General features: G+C 43.3%; 1 protein-coding gene across 7 annotated transcripts in view; it reads left to right on the top strand.

Moving 5' to 3' along the window:
* The first annotated feature begins 3,551 nt into the window (after nt 1-3,551).
* LOC139985476 (protein tramtrack, alpha isoform-like) overlaps nt 3,552-16,120 on the top strand; it is a 45,355-nt gene continuing 32,786 nt past the window's right edge. For 2 of the 7 annotated variants that reach the window (XR_011799419.1, XM_071999940.1), the window contains exon 1: nt 4,625-6,182. The gene's annotated coding sequence lies outside the window, so the exon portion shown is untranslated. The other 5 variants (XM_071999937.1, XM_071999935.1, XM_071999941.1 and 2 more) reach the window with 5 other exon arrangements.

Below are 16,120 nucleotides of genomic sequence, written 5' to 3'. Positions count from 1 at the left end.
TCGTTGTGCCTTGATAGCGCACCTTTGAGTTTCTCGAACAACAGAGAGTGGAAAATGCATATACATTATACATACATATATATATATATATATATATTTGTATGTATATATATATATATATGTAGAAAGAGAGAGAGAGAGAGAGAGAGAGATGCGAACAGTATCAAGAAGGGAAGGAAACGTGTTTTCGAACAATTGTCAGGAATGCTTAAATTTTTCTACATTTTACTTTTCATTCTTTTAGAAGAAGTTTTATAATTGCATCCCAGTGATCGGAGTAAATCATGGCATCGACAGATATTCTACGTATTCCTGGCCAATTATTTCAATCTTTCGCTTTTACGTTTTCTTCCCGAGGCGACTGAACAGGAAGTGTTTCTTGCGAGGTACCTGTCGCCGGAAGGACCCGAACTCGAGGTGTCACGGTCCGTAAGGGCCGTGAGAGTGCAGGACGATAGGTGGATCCTTTCTGGACACAGCAGAACAGAGCAGGGCAGGCGAGGCCAGGGAGCAATGTCCCTTCGAGTCATCCCCTTCCTAACGTATATGTAAGGTATGCACGCCGTTACTCGCCTCCACGGTTACTGACTCTTTTTATCGAACGACAGACTTTTTTACGATTCCTTTCTAACTTCCCCTTTTGAAACGTTAACCCTCTTCGCTATGTCTGTCTGTGATTTCTCTTTTTTTTTTTTTTTTTTTTTTTTCTGGAAAAGCCAGCTATCAATTTCTATTCGGCGTTATACGTTCAAGAACAAAGTATAATCGTTCGAGACAAGAATCGGGGAACAATGGTACCGTTATTCATTAGTTACAGTTTAAGTATTCTACTTACTAATCGCGCACGTTTCATGAGAATTCAAGTAAAATGGAATAAAGCACCGTCTAAAATGAATGGAAGGAACGACAGCCTGACCGTTTCCTTCTGCTCGTGGTTTCTTGGAATATCCTTTGCGGTCGGCAATGGATAAGGATATCTGCTTTGAACTCTGAACAACTGTCCGTCCGGCCGAGTCATGCTTCGCCAGGAAACTCGATGAAATCTCATCAGCGCATCTCGCCCTTTCTATTTGCGTTGACCTCAAAAACTCTAACGTTGACCTTAGAAGGGCCTCTCCTCAATCAGCACGGGGAACCACTGTACTTTCCAGAGCAAATAGGAAAAATATCGTTTACGCCTCTTAGGGTGTAGCTGGCATGATAAGATAGTCACTGCTGTCGCAGCGCATACATGTATACGTGATATTAAGGAAGGAGATAGAGGAAGAGACATGGTTTAGATCTCTGTTATATATCTATCACATCGTTTTTTTTACGCTATTGCTATTTTCGTTATATTTCTAAAATATCGATTCGACATTCTAGAAACAAATAGAGATCGTACACTCGATCGGTATCCTCGGAGATCGTATGACATTACTGAATGACGAAATAAAAAGGAACGGGGGGACGCCCTATATTCAACATCTCTGTCTGTCTTTCCTTCTCTTCAATAGTCCTAATTAGGTACATACAGTGTACACACAAGACTGTATTGCGACATACCAGTACCGTTCCAACTGGAAACCATATGCGACGGGGGGTTAAGTGTCGTCTTAACCTCCTTTCAGTGTTTGAATTCCTAAATCGACACCGATATCTATGTAAAAATTAGCTTTCCGTGTTTTTTATTTTCTCGAGTCTGATTTGCTGTTTATATTAGATTTCTAATGGATATATTATTTTATTTACTTTCGTTATTCCATAAAATTAATAACGTAGTAAGATACAATTATACAGCAACTGACTACATTGTTAATTCAACAAGGTTGAGTAGTTGTATGTAAAAACGTTCTACTTTTCATTTTACCATAAATCACAATATTTTTTTCGTTTTAGAGTTACTAGAAAGTGTGACAACAGCGATACTATCATACCGTAACCTGTCACCCTTGACCATGTGATTAGCTATACTCCACCTTCGGCACTAAGAAGTACATATATGTAAATCATAATGTAAATTCACATATGGTTGTCTCATCATAAATATCCGAACTGAACATATGTCTAATTTTGGTGTTCACAAAATGTACGAAGATAGTGTGACTGAGAATTCTAGTCTTCCACGAATGTATCTTGTAAATTTCCATATGCATATCATTAATCCAAAATTAATTAATTTTCTTCCTTCCTAACGGAGTTGTTTATTAGAATAGAGTTCAGAAATAGGATATTACATAGGCAATTATATAACTGAATTATTAATTATAAATAATATTACAATGTGTACAATTAATATTATATCGCATATTTTTTTTGTAGGTTTCGTTTTATTTCTGTTTTACATTCCGACAATTTTCTTGGCGTTAAATATACCTAAATGTAGCATAGAGTATAATTGAGATCTGCAGGAATTGAGAGCACATCCCTGATCTTAATTATAACATTGTGGTCATGGTGGTGGCGGGCAGAGAACCGCGCAAGTGGCTTTTCGAGTATGAAAGGATCGTTGTGCTATACATCTAACGGGCAGCCACGAGCCTTAAAGGCGAGGCAAGGGCTTGGCTTTAGCTAAGAAGTCGGTTGGCCATCGAACGACGTTGCTAGTCGTTTCTCAACCCTTTCGTGGTTACGTCACGTTAAAAAAGCTATTTGGGGTCAACACCCCGCTGCAGCGACACGTGTAGTACTCCTCGACTCTGTCTCTCCGCGTCCTCCCTCGACCCTCTCCGCCGTCCTCTTTTCCCTGGTATATGAAGGCAACCGTCTCCTCTCTGCCTACTCCTCGCGATTCCCGACGCCATTGCTGCCACCTCCTCCGATAGTATCCCTTCTACTCGACTTAGTTTCCACTGGATTTCTAAGTTCCCTAGATACTAGCTGAGCCTGTGTTCTAGCCGCGCACGAAGAAACGACGTTTCACAGGCACTTTACTGGCCGAATCGTCGCGGCTATCAACGGACAGACAGTTCAAGGCTGTCAAAAGATCAAGAGACTACGGTCGACACCCTGTTTATTCATGAGTTACGTTATGTTGGTTACGTTAATTTAGGGATCGTAAAAGAAAAATAGCACGGTAGTGTGTTATATGGAAAAAATGTTTAGAGAATTGCGCGAAATCACGTAGATACACTCCTGCCGCTATAAATTAGGAAAAACCAAGATTTCTGATAAGATAAGGTATATCGGATCAGAATAGCTTGTAAGAAAAAACAGTTACTGATAGATATTATTTGTATGTTGGTATTTGTTTCAAAAGATAATCAAAATCGATCGTACGTATCGAGAAAGAAATTTGCTTTGGTACATATATACTTACACATATATACTTATACGTATATATGTATTGTAAAGGAATACAGTACGATGAAGCATAGCAGGGAAGCCATGAGATTAGAATGGACTAATACGCAGCCCCAAGCGATACAGCCCTGGCCGTGGGCGCGCTAGCAGTAGGAGAGCCAACCAAGTTTCTCTAAAACCGCGTCGACGTAGTAGAATTAGCACGCTGGTCTTGCTAGAGCGAAACCAAGGACACTAGAGGAATATAGCAGAGAGGAAGTAACAGCAGCAACAGCGGTGGAGTGGCCTACGGTGGTGGTTACAGTGGCGGTAGCGGTGGCGGCAACTAGCAGAGGAATCGAATCATCGTGTGGCGGCGTCAGCGGCGGTAGCGAGTAGAGTCAAATCATCGTGGCGCGGCGTCGACGACGAACGACGACGATAGCGGCAGCGGCGGTGGCGGCGGCGGCGGCAGTGTCGGCGGTGGTGGTGATGGTGGTGGTGGCGGCGGTGACGGCGGCGATAGCTCCCCTTTACCCCGACCCACGTTGTCTACGTGTATGTCTCTACCTCTTTACCCCGTCACCGCTGGTACCGTCCCCGCCGTACCTACCGCCCCCACCTCAGCTCCGCCACCGACAGACGATCCCTCCGTTCCCGCGTGCTCTGTTCTCCCCTGCCCGACTCTGAGACTCTCCGGAGCTTCCCCTTCCAGCGACTTTTTTTGTCCGTATACGCCTCGTCCATCGCGACAAGGCAGCTTCAAGCCTTTTTATCAGTCGACCGAAAAGATCCGTGGGGATCCTTCCGCGGCAGCGCCCCGCGTATCGCTTCCAGCCAACCCTCGTGTGTTGGAAACGCGTTACCTCGTGTTATACGATACATACATGTATTTTTCGTTTAAAGTACCAATCGAATTTTCATCGTTCATATTTTACTTCACTTTCTGCACTCGACGTTACGTTTAAGGGAGTACAAAGTAAAAGCGCGGGAAACAATCAGTGACTTGGATCTTTCATCGTTTTAAGTCGATCATATCGATAAAGATAGTGAGCATCGTATAATAAAAGCTTCCGATAATGAAGTCGTTTCGACATTATTGTAATAGTGTAGAATACGCGTGTCGGGGTAAACGTGTCAAGGTGCCGTCAGCGTAGCGCAACGATTCCGGTGACGACACGCAACCAACACACATTGATTCAACGAGGAAATCAGACGAAGGTGCATTTATTTCCATAGCAACGTGACGACACTCGGATTCTTGTCCACGGATACGCAACAAGCCTCGAGGTACGAAGCGGAAGCTGAACCAGCGACAAACTACTACCAGGATACGCAAATGTGGTTGGTACTTGTACATTTGCAGCTCAGAAGTTGAGAAACAGCCTCGTGGCGGAGAGCGTTTGTCTCTTTCTATCATTCACTACTACTTGGCGAGTCTGTACAGAAAAAAGTGCGCAGACGCAAATCGTGGTTGCGTGTATAACTCGCAACGCATCTCCTCCACAGCCGTCTTATTACATTCGTGAGTTTCTTTCCAAGCTCCCTATGCCCAACCCCTGGTATTTTTCTACTCGATCATCCCTAAAACGAAACGTAGTTCTCGATTACGAATCTCTGTTCAACAATTGGATGTATCGTCATCCTTGCCCTTTGCTTATCGTATAGCTTTAATCTCTTTTTTTTTTCTTTAACATTTAAAATCACATTAACAACAAATGGAACGAAAAAATAACAAAAGAAGGATGAATGAGATATCACGTTGCAAGTCCGTAACATAATCCGTGTGACTCTATTTTAAAAACTTGAACAGAAACTCAGTGCCCCTTTAACCCGCATTTTCCTTTATCAAAATAATACGACAAGCGATAAGCGACTGTCGCAACCGCTGGAACCGCACATGACGTCGTCAATGGGTAACAACTTTGCGAGTAGTTGCACGAGCTCGTGGCGACTTTGCCAGAACGAGTGCGCAGTAACACGACGTAAGAAGTAGCTAGGAGGTAGAGAGGGAGAGGGTGTGTTCGAGAAAGAAGCCCGAGGAACGAGGGCGTATAGGCAAGGGGAGATGGTAGGTTTAAGGAAAGGTAGAGAGAAGGAGAAGTTGGTCACAACCGTGAGAACAAAGGGGCGAAAATAAGTGCCCTTTTTGGAGGGTGATCGAGGGTGAGGAGCAAGAAAGAGGAAGACGAATTGAGAGAGATTGCGTTCGTGTAGGTTTCGAGGAAGATAGAAAGAGAGGACGATGGTTAGTAGAAGAGAGAAAGAAGTCAGGCGATTCGTTCCTTGCGGGCTAAGGAAAGAGTGGGAGAATCGGTGCGAGAGAGATAAAGTGCGAGAAAGAAAGAGAAATTAGAGAAGTGTGAGTGCGAGAGAGGGGAACCGAGAAGGACGAAACGCGCAGGATGAGGCGAGAGGGAGTAGAGGGTGTCGCAGAGCTAGGGAAGGGAGGAGTGCGTGATGAGGAGGGTGAGAAGGTGGGGGATATAAGGAGAGGGTGAAGGGTGTAGTGGGGACTATTGGGTAGGTGGCGGTGGTAGGATTGCGGGAGGTTGTGCGCGGCTCAACTTCGGTGGTTTGGTTGAACGAGGGCGCGCAAACGGGCGGGTGTCGTGAGCGTTGCAAAGCGGTGAAGGGTACCACGAACGGAAAGCACGGTCGTGGCGCTAGGCGGGCGTAGGCGAGGTTCCGTGACGGCCGTTCGGTGGCGCAGCAGGAATTCCCAGCACGGCAGGCACCGGGTTGGTCAGCTACGTGGTGTTCGTGCGCTCTCTCTATCGGTGTGTATATGCGCGATTTGCCCCGAGTCCGCGCCTCGACTTGATGACATGGCGTCCTAGCGCTGCACGGGCGAAGTCGTACGTCCTCGGTGGAGAGGCTCTCACCCCGTCGTCGAATCAGCCGCATCCCAGGATGCCAAGGTAAGTCGACGTGGTGTATAGTGTAAATTTTCAAAAGTACCGTGTATTAAGTAGAATCGTGCTGCTATCGAACTCGGGTGTCATCGGGAAAAACCGGGCGGTGTCGATAAGGTGAAAACGTTCCGTGCATCTCGAGCTCATTTCCCCAGGTAGGGTCGTTGCCATCGTGCCTACCCTATGAATCGATATTACCAGTGCCGAAGAGAGGACGCTTCTTTCTCTCTCATTTCCTTAGCGCTTTCTCCCTTTTTATTTGTGCATCTATCTTTCGCTTTTTGCCTCTCGTTTTATTCGCCCCTCGTTCCCTTCATTTCACAATTCGTGTCGTGTGTTCTTCGTTATCGTTGTTGCTGTCTTCGTCATCGTCGTCATCACCATCACTACTATCACCCTCGCTATCGTTGTCATCGTCATCGTTATCGTCGTCGTCATCATCGTCATCCCAGTTGCTGTGTGGTGTACTTTGAATCAAAAGTGTTTGCCAGTGCTTCGTATGTTTATACGCTCACGTTTATGTGTGTGAACGTGCGCGCCACGGTGCGATATTGTGTATGTACACGTAGGAAGGGTTAACGCAGTAAGAGGAACAGAGAAAGGAAACGTTCACGGGGTAAGAAGAAAGAGGTTAGTTTCGCAATTTCTCGGGAAATCATGGAAAAAAGTGAAGTACGCATAAGGAGGAGGATACTACGTGGCTTATCGACGCATCGACGACAGCGTGCCTCTCGACGTGGATTTTCGCTTGGCGAGAGAGGGTTGCGTAAATCTTCTCTCCCTTCTCCTTCCCTCGTCTCTTGGAATCACTCCGTCTTCCTCGTGCACTTTGTCTCCTCTCTCTCTCTCTCTCTCTTTTCCCCCTCTCTGTCTTTTTTATTCTCTCGAACGTGTGTCGCGGTCGGACATGGCGCTGCCCATAGGCGCCGATACGCCCCGGGGTGTCGAGGCTGACTCGACTCGAGTCGAGTCGTTCGTTCGTCCATCCGCCGGCCATCCTCCCCCTTGTTGTGTTCATTCAGCTGCTTGTTCCCTAGTCCCAGTAATACCTTTGCAGTTGCTTCCCTCATGAGGGAGCGTCATTGTTACTGTCGTTCGCGTTCACTTCCTCTTAGTGATTTTCCCCCGTCTATATCGTATTTTCTCATTTGACTAATATAGCCTTCGGTTTAGATTGCAATCGTTACCACATACCATAACAGGTGAGTTGTGTACACATACCTTACTCGTCTCCGCAAACGCGCGAGATCGGATCAGTGCCACAACCTCGAGTTCGAGCACGTGTCAGAATGTGCCTTTCGGTCGACAGTCGACAGTGTCACCGCCCGTGCGTTAATTAATCTCTCCGATCCTATATTGTGGTGAAAAATTATGTAACTTGTGCTACATCAGGGTGTATAAAAAAATAGAAAGGAGTAAGAAAACGGTATTCGGTTGTGCAAATTGTTCGTAATCGATAAAAGAAGGCCTTGCGATTAAGTAAGTTTGTGGATGAAAGTGGAGTAGATGGTGACATACATGTATATCAGCGTATTACAGGTGCATTGTGCATAATTGTGATGTATTTATAACCTATGCTTCTACTTGCAGTTTTGCGATTCGCTTCGATGTTTTTATCGTCTTCGTTAAATGTTGTGTGAAATATCATCAAAATTATTTAAAAAATTTGTGAAAGCATTTACTTTTTGAGGTGAATTTATTTCCGTGTCTTCAACTTTGTGGGTGATCCAAAATATTGTCCAATTATTTGTATCTCATTTGAATTTATTTGCTTTTTTAACAGTGTTTCCCATTTCTTGAAAATCGTTAAATTCATATATATATATATATTTTGCCAAAAGATTAGAATTGTGAGTACATCGTATAAGAATTCAAAGTGCACATTTACGGTTATTCGTCGAGCCAAGTTATCTCAAACAGGGATTCGTTGTTATCTTTGAGATATAGACATACTTGAACAAAGATTGTACCTAGCTTACAAAATTGTGTTGTATAATTTCTCGTCAGCTATCTCTCGTAATACGCATAAAATATATATACTTGTTTCATCATTTAAATTTATAGATGCAAATAACTAACATTCTTCCAAAAGTTACATCTTCGTTACATCTGTATCGCATGATTTTTAAATACACTTGAAAAAATGTCAGGAAAGAAAAAAGCGCTCATCTATTGACCTCCCGCCAAGTGAAATAACCTAACAGCTAGCCACGTGGTTTGGACACGTGGTGTCTCCACTGGTCTATATTATTCCATTTTGGATAGTGTTTTAGTTTCTTATCTATTGGTTTTACATGTGTTACATTAATGTCAAAGTTATACGCCTATAAAATATAATTTAAAAAAACAAATGTTTTAAATCATTTTCTATCGGGACAAACGTTATTTAAAAGCGATACTGTCTACTTATTTTTTTTTACTATCAGGTAAAGAATTATGTATATTGACAGCATTTTGCGATTGAATATTGTTTAGCATCTGATAATGAATTGACTATCTAATACTTAGTTTATTCGAGGAAGTGAGGAAACGTATACATTTTTGTTGGCATTTATTTGTACTACATTGTGAATCACGGAAACGTTTGAAAAAAAAAATGATATAACCTGCACATAAGCGACAAGTGTTAGCTTGTGCACTGAAGCTCAACATATTCGTACCCACGTGTGTTTCGATGAGAACTTACATGGAACTTCCTGCGGGTTCCTGATTAAAGTAGCGTGACGATTTTATCATGGTACCCGCGAGGGGTTGAAGCGTCGATTATAGTGGTGATGATGGTGGCCGTTTGCATATTATAGGGAGAGTTATACTAAATAACTGTATACCCTAGAGAGTATCTTTTGTGATGTTAATAATTTGTTAATTTACTAATGTGACAAGTATCATTTGTTAACTCAGAATGAATCGATAAGTGTTATATATTGACCTTCCTTTATTCAAACTTCCCGCACACCTAGATGTTGGTCGATAATATAGATTACTACCATTGCGATTCACTGTCTATTCTGTTAGAGGGTTATGTCAGCAGGTTATTCGAAAGAAAAAGAAAAAAAACGATTGAGTAAGGAACTTTTTTGCCAATACAGGGACATTTTTGACATTTGGTTAATCAAAAAATATATTTTGTGTTTGTACGTCTTCAATCATGTGAAATATTTTTGTGACGAACAAACTTGAGAAATGGTGTGGTAACTTGTTAATTGTTGTTACGATAGAACACGTAGGAATACAGCTTTGTAGAAAACGTGTTTCACATTATGTTTCGTATTTCTTAAATTGTCGATAATGTTAAGATGAAGTAAGTTTTAAATTACTTTACTATAAGATAGTATGAATTATCAATTTCTATTTTATGTGTAAAAAAACCTGTATACGATCTTCATGCGCCTGCGCATTCGTGTAACGGTGATGACTGTGCAACGTGCTGCCTCTCCCTGTACTCCCCATCCGTTGTTCCTTTTATTACGTGTGTGGATTACGACTGCGTGGTCGTCAGGATATATCCATTACAAGAATGTCGAGCTCTGACAGCAGTTTGCATTTTTGCCAACTGGTTGCAGTTTTGATTCTCATACAGATATAGTACGACACATTTGTGTTTTTATTAATTGCTCAAGAACCCTAAATATTTCTGGAAAACAATGGCGATGTTACTTTTTCAGCGACACTAGGATAATATATTTCAAATGGGTACTTCTCGAACTATATTATTCCATTTCTAGGCTGATCGGCAGAAAAGGTCGACTAATAGTAAATATATGAAGAGATACAAAAGATTTAACTTTATATGTTAATCATTATAATGTGGTGACATACATTTTAACCATATAATCTTCTCAATAGTGACGAATACTTCATTTTATTGCCTGTTTGCCTTTTATTGTTGCATATTACACGTCACGTTGTTTATAAGGGGTCATTTACTTTGACAATGCTCCGCAATAATAGATTCCGAGAGTAACGTTTCGAAGTACGTATTTATTTTCCGCTGGTCGTTCTTTTGTCTGAATCTCCTTTATCCTTGGAATGATTCACCGGGGATGGTGTGTCAACAACAGGCCGGTCGGTCTAAACTGGACGTCGTAGAGCAAGAATCGGGTATACCTGCACCTGTTTTCATAACACCATGCAACTATATCGCGAAATGGTTGTTCAGCTTCGCGCCCTAGTTACACCTGCTAGTATCGTGGTTGTACGTAATACAGTAATACGTTTGCACGACACTGTACGTCAACCGAGGTTGCCACGTTTCTCGTGACTGCGTGCTTGAAAAACTGAGGTCGCATTGAATAACGAGTTACAAGCAAATTATTAGTCAGTCCTTTAACAGCGCCGTCGTTGATCTAATCGAACAATTTTTTTCTTTTTCATGCTAGCTCAGTTTCCGTTGAAACTATGTTATTCGCGAACTAAACAATATTATACACCGACATAACCTGCTCTCGATCTTATTAAAATAAAAATATAATAATAAGGCAAATTATAAATTGAAGTTAATAAGCAAGTAGTAATTGAAGTTATTAATTACAATTATTTACAGCTATAATTGCTGCAGTACCATTTATTAATAGCATTGTTACGACACAGTAGTATCCGTGGAAATAATACATCTGAAAATCGTAATTGTTAACGGTCGAACTGCAGAAGGTTATTTTACAGCGCGGAATATTATCCTTTGAAATGAAGTTGATTTTTTATAGGATACTAGGGAAAAAAATTTAGTGAAAAAAGAGGGGTGACCGCCGCAGCAATGCGCATCGAGGGGCGATCATGTTCAACGGAGGGTCGGCAACGGTGCATAGATTTAATCGCTCTATGGGAACGGAACGTTGCGTAGGAAATCGCTGAAAAGCCACGCAGCTCGCTACAGGGTCGACCACTTTTATGTATAAACACAAAAAAAGAAAAAAAGAAAAAAAATTAACATAATATGTCCGTTAAATACAAGTCAAAATGAATAACCAAAATATTCGTAAAATATTTAATATCGCTGTTGAAAATTGCGTCGAGGTTTGACTTGACCACCTTTTTCTAAGTAATGTCCTTGTGGTTGTTCTCCACTATCGGTCGTAAATTTTTATTTTTCCTGTCGTAAACTGTCGTTATTCTGCATCGAGCCATAATGTTTGTACAGCTATTCGCAGGAACCTTTGAGCATGTAGAGGATGATGTTTAGGAAAGTTTTGAGAATCGAGAACGTTCGACTGTGAAAAAATGTAGGGTGGACGCCAATGCGCGCAGCGAGGTCGACCGTCGTTGTCGGCGGAAGGGTGGTGGTCGTGAGGGCGAGGAGCGTCAGAGAGGGGTGGGTACGAGGTTGAGGAGGTGTAGGAGGGCGCGATGGCGGGTAGGAGGAGTAGGGTGCAGGCTAACAGAAAGAAAGATGGCCGACCTGTCTGTGAGTGCATGCGTGAGTGCGTGAGAGTGGCTCAGACTAGTCTGTGTACGTTGAATCTGTGTTTGTGGTGGTCACATGTCTGAGAGGGGCAAAAGAGCAAGCTCTTCAGAGATGAGATTCAACGTCTCGGAATCCTGTGACGGAGTACACGATATTCTTTTAGGGTTGACGATGCTTTTCGACGTGTCGAAAAACGGTTGAAACTCGTTAAATTTCAATTGTTCGGGAAACACGATGTCAACACGAAAACCTCTCTTACAGTTACTAATGTGTGTGTGGTTAGACATTTCGGGCGACATCACTCGTAAGTTTTCGAATTAAATCTATGCTTTCGAAACCTTTGAACTCCTAATTATGTAAATAAGACCGCATTATTCATTGAAATGTTTTGAATTTATGCATGCATATTTCTCGTATATACACAGTAGTAGTAACCACCAATTATTTTCGCTACAAGCGGTGCGAATCTTTTCGAATATGCAATAAAAAGCTTGGTGTGATTTTCCATTCGCATGGCGAAACAAATCCAAAAACGTCGTATATTCCAGTGTTGTATGCGGTGTCGGCTTGTTGGCGAATGAACGAACGAATCAGAAATGTTGCGAGTATTTCTCCACGAAGGCTCTAAAATGTGGGACACGTTCTTCAGTAGCCAATCCCTCTTCCCCTTTGCCGCAAAATTCTCCGTTAACTTCGTACCTGGTGCTTCCACTACAACCTAACGGAATGAGCTGTACCTGTGCCTCGATGCCGACAAACTATCACGCGTATACGCGTGCCTCATGCACGCCTTCATACATTTTGCCACACACATACGCAGCCACGGTGTGCTCGGGAATGTGTGAACTGTGAGCGCGTTCATCGTTCCAAGCACATCCTGGCACTCCCCCAGTGGGAGGAGGTGCGACAAGGGACAGATATCCGAGTGTGCACGCTTGCCTCACTCGATTTGAAACACTCCCGAATTATATCACCACCACGCGAGGAAAATCTCGTCAGAAAGGTTACCCCAAATCGCTCTCTCTTCCCCCCTTCCCCTCTTCCCCTCTCTTACCCTCGCTTTCCATCTCTGTCTCAAACGGCTGTGCCGAGACTCTCGATTTGCTACCGAGCGTTTATTTCGTCGCTGGCGATATTGATTATCATAAGCCCAACCTCATCGCTCGCTTCAATTTTCTCTCAGTTTTCCATTATCGATGGTAAGGAAGATGTGCCAAGAAACATTCCGCTCATCTTTTTCCACGGCATGATCCTGCAGAATTCCGAATCGATTATCAACGTTCCCTTGTCAAACAGAATTTGAATCTTTTGCACGTTGACCTATCCATTTAACCGCTTATCTGGTCATTTCGCTTCTTCGTTGCACACTCGGTTGGCTTCGACCTCGATCCACCATTAAAATTCGGTCGATCGATGAAGCAACCCTTATTCTAGACCGAGTAGCGCCTCCGGATGTCCCTATTTGCTTCCTTTTTTTCTCTCATACTCTGTATTTCCTTCTGCTCTATTTCGTGATGCTTTCTTAATCGTACTTACAAATACGAGAAAATTTGAAGTGTAAAAGAGTCGGTTTGCAATGAAAACTCGACAATGTGGCAATTGCGAGGACGGCCCTCGAGAATCGGTTCAAAGTGGCGGGGAGTGTCGTTATTACAACCGTGGTTGGTTTCACGTAGGACCGAGAAAAACGGAAAAATATTTGCTGGCGCAACGACGACGGTGCACAGCGTGACCGGCCGCAGAATTCCTTGCAGAAACGATTTTGTCGACTGACACGTACATCCTTGAGCGATGACTCAGCGGAATGTTCTCTCTATCGATACGTATCTCTCGGCTGAATCGCAGTAAGAATAATCCTAGGATAAAAACTATCGTCTTTAAACGCTATTAATGGATCCCAGAATGCCTAGTAGAGAACACAGCCACACTACGTCCGGCTCTTAGGCGTGCATGCGACGTGTGTACTGTACATATACCCGTATCCTCTATACGCGGAAGCGTCGAAACAGTAAAAGGTAGGAGGCACAGGCCAGCCAACAAGGGGAGGGCACGTAAGCAGAGGAACAAAAAGAGAAAGAGAGACGTGACAAGACGGAGGAAGAGAGAAAGAATGAGAATGGTGTACGAGGGAGGAAAAGAGTCGGAGAAACGAAGAAAGAGATAGGGAGGACGAGCGAGGATTTCAGGCTCTCGAAACGCAGCGGTATTTGCCGCGCTTTGTCGTTCGTTTTGTACCTCGGCGTGACTCTGCCGCTGGTGCTGATTACGCAATGCGTGGCCATGAGAGGAGCGAGTCGCGTACACTCACGTACGAACGCATACATGTATTCTCGCTTTAAGGACGTGTGCGCGTCAGAAACGAGAATGTAGCCCAGCCGTGTGCGTGACACGCATACGGATACGCTGGTGCACGCACGTGCGTGAGCAACAGGCGTGCGTGTACCACCAGTGTACGTGTGTGTGCGCGCGTGTATGCGCGTAGATTTGATTAGCTTTCTGCTACCGGTTGCATGAGTATACGTACGCGTGCTAGAGAACGCACGCGCGCGCTGACCGCTCAACATGGATCGTATACGACGTATCATCTCGCGGTGTCATCGATGATGGCCCACATCTCAATTCTGTTTACAACATAAATCGCGATCGAGTACGCGTTCCGCGAAGTGTTCTCTTCGCGCAACGCGCTCTCGAATTCTCTTTGCGCTAGCTTCTATACTGTCTGCGGCTCCACGATTCTTTCCGTCATCGTTGCCGTCACGGTCGCGAAGATATTCTTTTCCGTCAATCGCGAAAACCTTGTTGTTTTCGGGGTCAACCGCGTCGGGAGACTCGCACGTTCCCTATAGACGCACCGTGAGTAAACGTGTGCGTGTTGCATGTGACTAGCCATAGTAGCATGATAGCGTGCAAATGTTTTTGTGAGCATCGTTAAAACTATCTTCGTAGTAACGACGAATATACATAGTCGTGTAAGCTTAGGAACAATGGGGTCGGTTAGGATGACAACGTTGTTGAATTAATTGTAAGAAAGAACCGAGCGGTGACGCTACATATCGTAATATCAATGGTAATCGTTAAGGGATTCTAACGGATCGAAGTTCGTACGAGAAATGATCGAGAGGGTGGTACATATACGGTCAGATAAAACCAACAGCAGCTCGATCGTCCCCTCTACTCGTCGCTCCTCTATTATTGTGCAACCTTTCACCGATTTGTAATCGGCGTTTGTTCGAACGACGTTATCTATCGAATGCAAATGTTTTAGCAATATAGAGACGCGCGTGCATGCATATTATACAGGCTCTCTGTCGCGCAAATCGATTCAATAGAGAAGTTGTAAATATCATTTAATCGAGTTTTATCGTCCACGTAGAACACGGTCGCACGCGTGATCGAACGAATAGTGTACGGTCGCTGGATCCCCAACGATTCGCTTTCGTGCTTCCTATTTCACGAATTTCTCGATTTCCCGTTATTAGAGCGAAACGTACGTTAATCGGCGTTCGAGACCGCTTCCACATGTTAGAACGTCATGATACACCTTCGACAAGAAGAATGATACGAAAGCATAGGAAGTAATTAATGGTTTAATTATATCGCGAGAAGTGATCATCGCTGAAGCTTGAATAGTGACACGAGCGTATTCGCCAGGCGGCCGTTGTTGATAATCTGAATAGCGTTCGAGAATCGGTGATGACGTTTCGATTGGCAATCCAGAGACTACTTTTATATTTCGAGTCGTTAACACGGCCCTGTGTGTAGAAGCGTCAGGTTTTTTCATGTTCGTTCGAAAACTGGTCGAACACGGTCCGGTGTGTCTGCGCGACTAAACAAATATGACTAAGAGTGGTGGTTCGATATTGGTTATACGTGCACCTTTCGAGGAACGCAATTGTGTACACTGTCACGGTCTTCATTTACGTCTGTTCCCCTCTCGTCTCGTTTCCTTCTCTATTAACTTTCATGTACGGTTCATTGAATACAAGTTTGCCAATCTTTCGCGTTTCGTAGCGATATCTATTTCGATTCGATCGAAAATATTCCTTTAACCGAAGTATTATCAAAAAATGCTAATAACACCGATCGAAGAAGCAACGTATTTCAGTTGATTCAATAATTTTTTACGTAATCACGTAAGATAATGTCCCGGCAGAATAAACACTTATCGGTACCCCGTAGATTTTTTTTAACCATCCTTATGCATTTATTCGCGTAAACGTTATCTCTGATACAGTCTAGAGTCTAGATTATTCTCGTATCTGCCATCAGGGGTCAGAATTTTATTTTAGAGTAGACGAAATGTCTACACTGATTAAAACGTCATCTCTTTTTTCCTCTTCCTCCGCTTGTACCACATGTATGTCGTAATCGTTATGTGAAAGCGACTTCTTCTTCTTCTTCTTCTTCTTCTTTATTTAATTTTTAACTCGTAAGACGGAGAAAGAGAAAGGAGCATAATATAGAAAAAGGTTCAAAAAGCGCAGGCTGATCGTTAGACGCCAATACACCGTCATATAGTCTTCGTAGTTACGTTGGTCACACT

The sequence above is a fragment of the Bombus fervidus genome, chromosome 3 (assembly GCF_041682495.2).
Source record: "Bombus fervidus isolate BK054 chromosome 3, iyBomFerv1, whole genome shotgun sequence".
NCBI classification, from domain to species: domain Eukaryota; kingdom Metazoa; phylum Arthropoda; class Insecta; order Hymenoptera; family Apidae; genus Bombus; species Bombus fervidus.
The sequence above is the reverse complement of the archived record's forward strand: the minus strand, read 5'-3'. Positions and strand labels throughout refer to the sequence as shown.